This window comes from Mycteria americana, chromosome 1 (genome assembly GCF_035582795.1).
Source record: "Mycteria americana isolate JAX WOST 10 ecotype Jacksonville Zoo and Gardens chromosome 1, USCA_MyAme_1.0, whole genome shotgun sequence".
NCBI lineage: Eukaryota > Metazoa > Chordata > Aves > Ciconiiformes > Ciconiidae > Mycteria > Mycteria americana.
In genome coordinates this window covers 190667444-190680564 of record NC_134365.1, presented here as the reverse complement: position 1 = coordinate 190680564, position 13121 = coordinate 190667444, and positions in this window count along the sequence as shown.

The window sequence follows — 13121 nt, the reverse complement described above, 5'->3', positions numbered from 1 at the left end:
TAAAAGGTTGCAGCAGATCCTCTCTCATCATTTCTCTTTGGTTAAAAAGGCCATTATGAAGATGTCCTTCTGGTTTTGTTTTAGGGCTTGTAGAGCCAGAATTATTAGAAAACTGTTAGTTGCTCAAAATTGTTTTCCCTGTTTTGCTGTCATAGTAGATTGCTCAGGAACGGTAGGTAGCTTGCACTATTAGGACTCAGCCTTAATGAAATATGTATGGGCAAATGGGGCCCACTTGAAAAATAACAGGACTTATAAGCGGCACTGTATTTCACCTGCATAGCTCCAAGGGCAGTATACATTACATCATAAAGAACATCAAATACATTGCTTGACAGACATGCCTAGTCGTGAAACTGTTTCCTTTTGGGCATCATAGACAACTACACTGAAGCCAGCGGGGCTCTGCTGGAGAGCAGAAATATAAATGTTGCATCCACCTGCAAAACCTAAATCCAAGCATTTGGCTCGTTCCGTGAATTTTGCAGCCATAATCATCAGAAGCAGGATGTATTCCAGTTTCAGATCCTGTCCCCTCCGTAAAAACCACTGCCTACCCAGAAGCCAAACTCTGATGCCTTCATCAGTCCTTCTCTTGAAGTTGTTCGGTTTTCACAGACTAATTAAATTTCCACTAAGGCAAAGAAAGAGACAGGGAGAAACTGAACGTGATTCTAGCCTACCAGCTGGGGGTCTTTGGAAGAGGAAGACTTTTAGCTGAAAATACTGATCTGTGGTAGAAGAGGACTTAAAACTTGGCTGGGTATTTGGCTGATTTCCAAGAAACTGCTTTTATTGTTCTCTTGCCAGTATGATAACTAAATCTGCCAGTTTTATGAGCCATTTTCTCCAACCTGGGGTAGGTCAGACCCACCATGCACAGGTCACCCAGGAGCTCTGCGTGCACATGGTGACACTGACTCACTCCACAGCCCTCAGCCTCCACGCCCGGGTCAAGGTGTCGTGCTGTAGTCCCACTGCAGCGATGCCATGCACGGCATCCATCGGCTCGTGGCCGTTAATGATTTTCCCCCCAAAACTGGGAATTTAGGATCACCTGATAAATCAAGTGGTATAAATGCTGTGCTCACCGAGGTGGTTTATACGGTCTCTCTGGCTGTGGGTATGCTTGATCAGCACAACCAAACTGAACAGCTTCAGCAGAAAGAAAAATGAACTTGCTGCTCCTGCCTCCCTGTGCACAGCCTGCTCCCACACAGCGCCGTGTGAGGGGTGCCACGCAGGCACAGAAGGGATGTCAGGGGGAATCTGCTAAACGCAGCTGAGCATGAGGACCACCATAGTAGTACGTGGGAGCAGTGACTTTCCACTGTTTCCTGATGACTTTGATATAGACCCTAAATCAGGGGGTTTGAGCTAAAGACAATGGCCAGCTCGTATCACACAGGCCAGCCAGGCAAGGGATGGAGCATTGATGGAGCACAAGTGGTCCACGGCATCCCACAAAACAGGGTATTCAGGTATCTCCTGGTGTCCGGATGTCTCCACTCCACAACTGGAGTGATGGTTTTGAGGATTCACCCTTGGGAATGGGCACCCCAGGGGAGAAATAAGCAGTAGTAAAACCAAAGGTCTTTCGTGAGTAGAGGTCTGAGGCTCAGGATCTGCCACCCAACCAGATTGCCTTCATATGATGAATACTGACACAGGATTGAAGGTCTCTAACCCTGCGTGTGAGGGGAAACACAGGCGCTTCCTCCAGTGGAGGGAATTGCCATGTTTTGTGCAATTTGTGCCCATCTTGATGCAAGCGTCTCTGGCCTCTGGCAAGAGAAAGAAGCAGACGGGATGGACAGCTCGGGCCCTGTTGCCCATTTGTGCCGGGGAGCAGAGCCTGCCTGCATACTGTACGACGTACATGGCACCCTGCACCTCTCCAAAGCTCCATTCCTCCCAAAACTCCTGAGGGCCCGGTTGCTGGTCTGTGCAGTCTCCTTCACCAGCTTGCGCTTGATAAACTGTTACTGAGCATTTAACGTTCACTGCTTATGCTCTCCACTTTCCGTCTGCATTTCGCCCACATGGCAGAGCAAATCAGCCCCCCCTGTTTCTCTTTCATTTCACCTTCTGTTCTTCTTTCACAATGTCAAATTGCTCAGGTTGCAAATACTGACAGGGAATGTTTCACTACAAACAGAGAGGGTTTCAATTACTTGCTTGATGTCTCATTAGAAGATGACTCTGAACAATAATTTTTTTCCAGCTTATTAAAATAAAACCTATGTTTTGGACCTAAGAGACTTGACAGCATTTCTTTAATTGACAGCTGGAGGTAACATAACACCTATTTTTTGCTTAGAAGAAGAGATGTCTGGTGCCTGACATTTTAATTCTGTGAGCACTCAGATAGGTGGTTTTGCTGAGTGATCAGTAGCTTTTGCCTAAGAAGCCTCCCAAAGCCAAGAATGCACAGCAGATAAAGACCAATATCTCCAGCTCTTTATGGACATCATTGACAGTTTGGCGAGGCCTGATTCTGCCACCTTGCACCAAAATGTTAATAGATTTTTGTGTGCTTTGCCTTAGTGAGGATGACAGAGTCAGCATCTGAATTTGTTCTACCCACCATGCCAGATCTGCGGGAGGTCGTTCATCAGCAGATAGAAATTAACAGGGTCATTATACTGCAGACAGATGACAAAGTTCAGCCATTTTAAACCAGGATTTATAGCACTGGGCCCACGCTTGGGATGAACACTACAGTTTAGTATGACCAGCTTCAGAGCAACACTTCCATCTTGCAAAAAAATGTGAGTGTTTTCATTATGCATCAGACTGGAATGGAAACTTTTGTAATTTTCCAGGCAAAAAAAAGAAGACATTCACACAAACTAGCTCAGAGGTTAGGGCCTTCCCCTACCTTACAGAAAAAGCATGCTGAGTCAGTCTGTCATATCTGCATCCAAAAAACCCGCTTTGTCTGAAAAAAATGTTTTAATGAACAATTTTTCAAGTAGATCAACATTTTATTACTGTTAAGACTGCATCTGAAAAATGTCCAAAGACATGAAGCTCACCATGTATCTCCTAAGCTGGTGTGCATCCTTTATACACTTCAGGGTAAAAAATCCTATGTATCTATCCCATCCAGCCAACCATGCACTGTACTTATGTAATTATTGCCAGACGGTGAGATGCATTCTATTTTGAATACCTATATGTTTGCTTATGTAAATACATAGAGAAAAACGTTTGCTGTATTTTGTAATGTTAATGTACAATGGTGTTCCAATGCTTTATTGTTTTGTCAGATCCCACTGCTAGTAAAGCAGATTAAAATATTTAAATGCCATCAGTTGTTTTATAAACTGGAGGTTTGTTTTAAGTAGTTATTTTGGTTTGATTTAATTTCTCCCATATATAGTCACAGTGCAATGTCTGCTGAAGGCTAAAGTCATTTTAAATACCTTGCTGGACAAAGAGAAAGAGCATGTTGCAGAATTTAACTATCTCAGTAAACTGGTCCAAAATGAGCCACTGCAATCATTCTCTTTTTCTAAGGACAGCCATTCTTCCACTAAAAAGGTATACTCTTTGGGTAAGTACATACAGCTTAAAACATTTCAGTCTCAGAAACAACGTACTTGCAATAGTAATAAGCCAATTAAATTAATTTCACTAAGAAGTAGCACTATAAGATTAAAATTAATAAGCAGCATAAATAAATAGCATTGCACAGTTGCACAGACATAAATAACACCTGAGTCACAGAACCACAGTGCCATCTATTGGTAATATTTCCTTTCACAAAGAGTATTAAAATAAGAAACCAAAATGGATTTTGTTACCTTTTTGTTTTCTCCATCTTAAAATCAAAATAAATTTATTCCTCCAACTGATCTTACAGCATACACACTCTTGTTTACAATTGCAATGCATATCAAAGTAGTACAGCTGTTAATAAGAAGTCCCCTCAAAACCTTGCTGTAATCTTAAGGTTTCATCAGGCTTTATAATGTGTAGAGAAAAGCACACAAAGGCATATTTTTCAGAAGTTATCAAACGAAGGGAAACAGATTGTTTTAGCTACAAACCTGTGAGGCACCGTAGGGTGAAATGTGCCAGATAAGATCCCTGAATTGAAAATCCACTCAGTTTTACCTCTGTAGTACTAGACTACTGTACATAGGCTCTAGGGTATCATAATTTCTTACGTTCTTTGGAAAACTCCTTGCTGCATTTACCTGTTTTGGCATACTTTGCACTGACCATTGAAAGAGAATACATTTAGCTTATCCATCTGGCACTTCAAGCCATAAAAGCAAAGATATTTGGAAAAGAAGATATTTGGTCTTCAGATTTATAGTATAATCTTCTGAGGACACTCCTTGAAATACGGTAAAAGGGTCTTTGGGAATTTTATATAACGCAGTGAAGTTCTCTGATATACCTGCAGCTTTGACATGTGAGACCTGGCAAACAGGCGCAGCAATTCGAAAGCCTCCTTGATTGAGTCTTATTATGTTTGATGTAATTTAATCACAGACATACCATGTAATCTGACCCTGAAAATAGTTCTAACCATGGTTCTGCAAACCATAATTAATTATGTCCAAAGTAATTTGACTACACAAAAGCTTAACATTTTTAAGTCAGCTGGAAATCTTCATTTTAAGATAAAGAAAAGCTGACAAACTCAATAGTTTTATTCAAATTCATGTGGCAGTTTACATGTGTAAAGTTACTCATATTCTTAGTGTTTGCAGGACATCAGTTGGGAGTAACTGCATCTAAATTGCTTGGGTTATATCACTGTGTAACCAGTACAAACCCATGCAAAATAGGTGATGGTTGTAGTTGTGTTAATATTTTAACTACCAAATTACTCTCAGAATGGAAAATTAAAAATTAATGCAAACAAATAATTTTAGCTGGTTGTGGAGAAAAATTAGAGTTCATCATGGCCAGGCACTGTAATTTTTCAAGTGCTGGACTTGTTTGGGTCTTATCTAAAATGTGCAAGGTAATATATTTTAAATATGACTACTTTGCCACCCTGGGTATGAACAGAGAGTGCAGAGAATCAGACCTGGGATCTTTCCTTAGGAGATCTTAATATATAAGCAGAAAATATTTCTTTTCTTTTTTTTTTTTTTTTTTTTACATTTGTGTTCACACTGGGGATACTTGGGAAAGATGCTATGTCAGCAGACTTCCTTATAGCCATGTGTCAGAAGATTTGCCTCAAATCAAATTGTCAGTAAAAAGATAATGAAACAAAAGAGAAAACCATACAGAGATTATGTAAAGGACATATACCAACCTGTGGATCTATTCTCTGAAGGGAGTCAGCATGTATGTGCATCAACATGGTCCCTCATCAAAGGCTCCAGAGAAACTAACAAGTTAAGACAGAAATTTCTTGCATGGTGAAAGAACCCGTGGGAGACAGGAAACAGGCAAGACAGAATAAACAGTCTTCACCAGGAGGCAGGACACCAGTGAGTCCTACAGGGGCCTGCAGAACAAAAAAATCTCAAAAATGACAGTGTGCATCGTGGAGAACTGATTGCAAAGACCACATGATACTCTGTGATGGCTCGGGAAATGGCAGGTGAAATTCAAAGTAGAAAAAGTAAGGTGATGCATTTTGGGGGGAAAAAAATCAACTCTAGCTTTACATACAGAATAATATGCTCTAAACTGACCTTTACTACATGGGAATGAGATCTTTGTGTTATGGTACTGTGAAAAAAAAGATCAGCAGTAGTTAAAAAAGTGTTTGAGGATAACTGTAAAGGGTACAGAGAAGGGCAACAAGGACAATCAAAATTATAGGATGGTTTTCATACAGGTAAATATCTAAATACCTTACGACTCTTAAAAGACTGGGCAAATTCATGAAGCCAAAGAGAGCTCTTCAACATAGAGATGATAGACATTTCTAGCCTGAGAACTGAAGGGATCTCAGACCGCTAGATGTTAGCAGGCGCTCTCTGGAGCTGCTTCCCAAATGCTTGTGCTCTCCCTTCTACCAGTTTGTTCTACAGCTCATCTTCAAAACGGGGCGTTGGGCTGAGTGGACCTTTGGTCTGCACAACTACAGCTGCTCTTCTGTTAGATTTCAAACAAAAAAGTGATCTGTATATGAATTTAATTAAGCAATTCCCCATTTTTCTGTTCCTGACCTTCCATAAATATTTCTGCAAGTGCATTTGCAATTGACCTAAAAAATCTCAGGGAGTTAATTTGTAAATTCTTAGGTCACAATTCACTGACAATACAAATATTAGTATTTTGTGAGTTCACTGTTATTCTTCCTGTTATATGATAAGTGTTCTGTAGCAACAGAAACAATTGCTAGTCTGAAAATCCTTAAACACTTCTTCACTGCTCTCAGGAACTCAGTAATAAAATTATGTTCATGTAACCACACAACTGCCACAGGAAATGGAAGCAAAGAAAACAGTAGTTAAAATGATGGTTGCTGAGTTTCCAAGCAAATTTACAACACGCTTGTTTTGTAAAGTCTGCACTGCTGAATAATTTTAAATGACAAAGATGCTTGGGTGATCCCTGTCTCTGCAGAAAAAGCAAAAGGGGTGCGAGCTGAAAAACGCATTTTTCGTTGAGTCATTTAGGCTGGGAACTGCTAGGGGTCTGCTAGTTAACTGTCCAGGCCTAAGCCAGTTGACCCAGCTCCTAAAGGCAATGGAGAAAGAGAGGCAGCCTAAAATGAGTATTTAAGGCAAGCGGAAAGAATCACCCTTTGGAATTGCCTACTGGAGAAAATCCACGAGTATAAAATAGCTTCATTCACAACTAACAGCAGCTATAATGCAACCATATAACATCGCTTTTCAAAACTAAATACTTGGGGCTGATGGGGCTAAGGCTAAGCCTGGAGATGTGGTATAGGGGATACATTTCCCACTGTAAGAGGACTACTAACAGTCACATTTGGGGTCCTTGAAGGAGAACACAGATTATTTGCTGAATGGGTCTTTTGAGCAACCATCACCTGGGAGAAGGTGAAAAGATTGAACTGTGCCATCTTCTGATCTGCCCAAGAAGCAGGTGGTTGATGAAGAGGAGCACACTGTGCCATTTGAAGCGAGGTTTCACCTTACAGACTTACATCTAAGGAAAAAAAGGGGGAAAGAGAAACATGTCAAACAGATTACTGCAGTCACTGTCAGACTACATTCATATTTATTTATGCTTACAATTCTTTTGAGGAAAAGGCAACTACTACTGGGACCTATTTGCCGAAGGGCAACTGAGGTACAGTGAGATAACATTGGCAAAAGAAGCCACTCGGTGAGCCAGGAGCAGAACCCAGAACTTAAAAAGACACGGGTGAGGGTCCCCTCCCTGTAAACCTCTACTTCCCAATGCTGAGGGAACAGAGATTTCCACAGCAGATCTGGGAATCTGCAGTTCTTGTTGATACATAAAAAAAAATTCCTAGCAATGCAGTTGTGATTTGTGTGTTTGAAATGAGTCAGGTCTACTTAGTTCAAATTTGAGGAACCAGCAGAAGTAGGAAGCAAAAGCAGTTTATAAAGGCACTTTCTGAGCTGAATTACACCAGCCGTGAGACCCTGAATGACCCAGAGAAAGACAGATTATCCCAAAGTTCCTCTTTGATACCGCCCAGGAGAAAGAAATGGTAGTCATTTGGGAAGCAGCACACAGGGGCCTGAAAATTAATCCAAGGCAGGATATCTGCTTCAGAAATTGGCGTGTGAAAGAGACGGAACTATTCAGGGTCAAATGAAGCTGGAAAACCTCAGGATTTAGAAGCAGACTAGTCCAACAGATACTCCACCAAAGTATTTTGAATTGCTGCATATAACTATGCATAAAGTCATGGATGAAGTTTCCACATAAGCAACACTCATCACAGCTGGACTCAGGAAATCTGTAACTCCGTTCTCCACGTGTGAAGTGTAGAAAATACTTTTTTCTCCTTTTTGTCTTGTAGACAGTCAACTCTTCAAATCAGAAGCTTTTCTTCAATACATTTTTGTACAGTGCTTTGCATTGTGGACCTGGTCACTGTCAATGGCAATAAGCTCTCTCCTTTTTTTTCAATGACCTGTATTATCAATAGTGCAGAATAGCATCTCCCTTCCTTACCACAACTTAGATTTTTTTCTAAACTCCAAAATATGTTTCTGAACTGAAGCCTCTTATTCTCAAGAAGATCTATTATCCTTCTCTCTTTATCTCTGTTACTGCAGGGAATACAATAATCTGGGTTTTTCTTAGTTATATATCTCAGATTGCACTCCATCTCATCATCCAGGTCATTCATAAAGACACTAAACAGTCTTGTCCCTTGTATCGATCCCTGAGGGGTGTCACTCTGCCAGCTGGACTCTGTACTGCTGATCAATACCCTCTGAGCCCAGCAATCCAGCCAATTTTTCACCCGCCTTATTGTCCACTAATCGAGTCCATATTTTGCCAATTTCGCTAAAAGGAGACAAGGAGACTAAGAGAAGTTGTTGCAAAGCCCTTGTTAAAGCCAAGGTATACAACTTCCACTGCTCTTGCTTTGTCCATTGAGGCAGACTTCTCATCAGAAGGCAATTAGATGGGTCAGGTGTGCTGTGCTCTTGCTAAATCCATGTTAGCTATTCCCAAACACCTTCTTGTTCTTTGTGTACCTGGAAATGGCTTCCAGGAGAATTTGGTCCATTACTTGGGGGTAAGGCTGACCTGCCTTTAGTTTGCTTGATCCTCCTTCATGCCCTTCTTGAAGGTGGGTGTCACATCTGCCTTCTCCCAAACATTAATAAGACCTTCTGGATTGTCCTGACCTTTTAAACATGATAGAAAATGGCCTTGCAATGACATTGGCGAGTTCTCTCAGCACCATCTAATGCATCCCACCTGGTCTCATAGACTTGTGCATATCCACATGAGTTAAGTGCTCCCAAACATTGTCCTCTGTTCTGTATAGTACTCACTTGAAAGGCCAACTTTATCGGTCAAACTGAGGCAAAGAAAGAGTCACCGAGTACCTCGTTCTTTTCCATGTTCCTTGTCAGTAGCTCCCCTGCTCCATTGAGCAGTGGGCCCACATTCTCCTTAGCCTTTCTTTTGCTGACAATATACATAAAGAAACCTTTCTTATTGCCCTTCACATCACTTCTAGTTTCAGTCCCAGCTGAGCTTTGGCTTTCCTAACTCCATCCTTGCATGCTTTAGAGATGTTTCTATATTCTCCCCAGGTAGCCCATCCCTGTTTCCACTTTCTGTAGGCTTCCTTTTTGCACTTGGCACAGTCAGGAGTCTTTTCTTCATCCACGCTGGCCCGTGCTCAATTTTCTGCAAAGTGAATGGACTCTTCTTGAGAAGGTTGTCCTTGAAGATCAACCAGCTCTCCTGGGCTCTCCTTTGCGTGCCAGGGCAGTCTCCCATTGTATCCTGCTAATAACAACTACTTGCTATTATAAAAGTTGGTGGTTATGACACCATTTGTTTTGCTCACTTTTAGACACTAATTATAACTAAATAATCCCACATATTAGTGAGTGAAAACTTGTTCCCTTCAAGGTTTATTCTTTTCTGTGATTTCAGCTACTCAGCCTGAATCAAATTAAATGAGGACATTCAGAAGACCACTATCTTTTGTTAAAATTCAGATCAATCAAGTTTGTTGCTATTTCTCTTGGGGCACTGTGAGCATCCACTTTTACTTTTTAATCTTAAATGATGTTTGGAATCTTCTGACTCTTTCATTGCCTGTACTTCCCCTAGGAACAATACATATTATTGAAATAAATGTTCTTCCTGCTGGGGATTTTGTCAGTTGTTCCAAAAGCCATCTAGGCATGTTACCATACTCAGTCTTTGACAGCAATAAAATACTGCCTTTTCCTCAGCATTTTTAAAAATGCTCTTTAAAATAATCTTTTAAATAAAAAGCAGAAGCAACCTCATGTATTGTAATTTTGCATGACTCTTCATCTTACATCGTTATAGATAACAGATTTAAATAGTCCTCACAAGAAGAGTTTATGATACACAACTTAAAGCTTCTTTCTGCTATTTTGATCCTAAATTTGACAAAAGACTTCAAGTCTGTGGCCTGAATTGCACCCTAAGACCAAGAAAGAAAGTCCACTGTACTTGTATTACTTCAAGGCTCATATAGGGATCAAGAAATTCTAGGAATGCCAGCTGGTGTTGCTGATGTTAACTTATTCCCTCAGACCTAAAGAAAAGCCTGTCTCCTGGGGAAAGACAACCATAACCCTAAACAAATAGCATTTATGTCTCCACCTCTCCTTGGGGCTCCCATTAATAAGGCAAGCCCTAATGTGCTACTAAATTATGTATTGGCTGAAATGGAATTTAAATTTGTGCATTGGCATTCTGTAAGTCAGATCTTAACTATTACATTCCTGTCAGCCAATATCTTCCTTTAGCTGCAATTATACCTCTAATTTTACTTGGATATCTGAATTCAAAATATCAGCTTCAAAGGCTCAGTAAATCCAACATGAGGAATTTAAAACTGTACGTGGAAAAATTTCTCAAACAAGCAGACTCTTTGTAAGTTTAAAATTAATCTGTACCAGAAAGAAATAGAAACAAGAGACATAATACAAATATGTGCAGTCAATTTACTATAAAAAAGTATGACTGCTTCATCTTTAATTGTAAAGCATTAAGAGGAAAATACTTGCTGTCAGAATGACCAGACACATATACCTCACTGGATTTAATATCAGTTGTAACATGTGCTTAGTTTTGCATTTTCCTGAAACGATAAGAAAATATTACTAATATTTCTTACTCATATTACTGTAATAAAAGAAGCATGCTTGTTTTTTTCCCTGGAAAAGTTTTCAGTGCTTTAATTGCTCTAGAGACAAATAATTTTTTCAAAAAACACTACCTTTTTCTAATTTCTTATAAAAAATGGCTTATTTCTGCAACTGCAAATCTTCTGTGTATATATTTCCCGCCGTCTCTCTGCAAAAAGGATCCATGAACATGCCCAGCCTCATAGCAGCTCAGAGCTATTGAAGCCATTCCAGATCACCAGTGCAGTGCTGCAGAAACACCAATACAAGATACAGCCAAACTAAAGAGAAGCCGGGGAGATATACTGATAATCAGAATGACGAAAGACAACTGCTGAACTAAAAATCATCTCTGGCCACAGAAGAGATTGTATAACTTGACCAAAGACAAATTCACAAAGCTGCTGAGGGAAACATCCATTTGTAATCTGTTTAATCAAATTAGGTTCTTATTACAGACTGGATATTTTTTCCTATAGAATTAGAAAACTTGTAAAGAACACAAAAAGAGGAGACCAGCTAGCATCGACACCACTGTAACATGCATTACAGTGCAAGCAAGATCAAAGGACAACGCTGTTTCCCAGAAAGACCTACGAACTCAAATGACACACTAAGGCTCTAACGAACAAACAAGAAATAATGAAAGCAAGAAATGGAGCAAAGAAGAAAAAAAACTCAATGTAGGCAGATAAGATAAGTGAGGGTGTGTAATCTCTAGCCTCTGCCACGGGCTTTGTTGGCTAAGAAGCACTTTGGGCAAGTTGCAGAAAAAGTAAAGATCTGCCTTGAAGGGACAGCAGTTAATGATGTGACAAGTTGCACCCAGGTGAGCTCTTGACAGTATGGAAGGAAGGAAAAGAAAATAAACTTTGGAAGATCTAAGACATCCATCTAAGACAAGAGGTAAGATAGATGGATGTGGTAAAGAAGGGGAAATAGAAAAATAAATAACAATGAAGTGGCAGAAAATTCTCCTTCTTCTTGTGTAGTAAAGCTTCTCCCTTGAAAAGCTAAAGACTTGAAGCAGATTGTGTCAGTACAGTCAGCATGAAATATACTGAAGAATAATACTGTTACCAGCCATATACGTTGCTTGGAAATGACTGATAGGATGGTATTAGACAGTTTAAGATAATTCAGACAAATATGACATTACAATCATAAATGACTAAATTATGAACAATTACTATAAAGAACACTAGAAAAGTTATTTACAGAAAAGAATGACATACAAATAATCTCCTGGCAAAGCAGACAGTGAAGTGTGAATTCAGTGGTCTGCATAACCAAAGTGAAGATGAGATCACATACAAAAAGTTGAGAAAAAAACAACTGAAAAGCAGTAGCAGGAGGTGGAATCCACAGCTATTAAGGTAAAAGAGGTTAGCAACTACCACCCTTAATTCAGACTACCGCAACAAAAACATTGGAAAAGTGTGTACCTAGATGCGTGGCCAAGGGAAAGACTGTACCTACTGAAAAGAAAATGGGAAAGGAAGAATTTGGTACTATAAGCTTAAGACATACAGGTTCTTGCCTACAATGTGGAAGTTTCTTGCTGGAATCTTTACTGCAAATGTGTTTGAGCGGGATGAACCTAATGGTATGTTTCCCCAAGTACAGAAAAGATGCTGAAAATGGGGTGAAAAGGCAAAAAAACCTTCTGACATAATACAAAGCCATCCTTACAGATGCCAGAAAAAATGTTAGACAGACAATGTGAAATTGTATCTCACCACTGGATTATATCAGTGGTAAAGTGGTTGAAAGTACTGCCTGCGTAGGGGGAACACAGAGAAAGTATGTTGGACAACTATGTGCTGTACTTGGAATACAACAATAAAGTAATATGTAAGGCAAGAGTATATAAGCCATGAGATTTTCCAAAGTGGCTACCTGTCATTCTTCTCAATATCCTTGTTTCTACTGTTTGCCATGCTGCACCACATAAGGAGAAGCCATTTAATGATGAAGGACAGGAAGCCCATTTCACATCTGTTTTTTCATAGATAATCTGAAATGATATGCAGAATGATACCAAAATGAATTCACTGGTGACAGCTGCAGACACTGTCTCAAAGGATACAGAAATGGCATTACAGTTAAACAAATGTGCATAACCAAAGATACTGAAAAGATCTATACCACAGCACAGAAGAGACTGCACCAGCTTGGCTCCCTCTACCTTATACTGTTCTAAACACTATCCCGGCGTGCTCTTACACACTACACACACTCAGCTGTGTGCCATGAGAACAGCCCTCTGGAAGGCTGCGACACAGCTCTCACATTATTTACCTATGCATTTACTTCAGTCATTTTTGACTCAAAAGA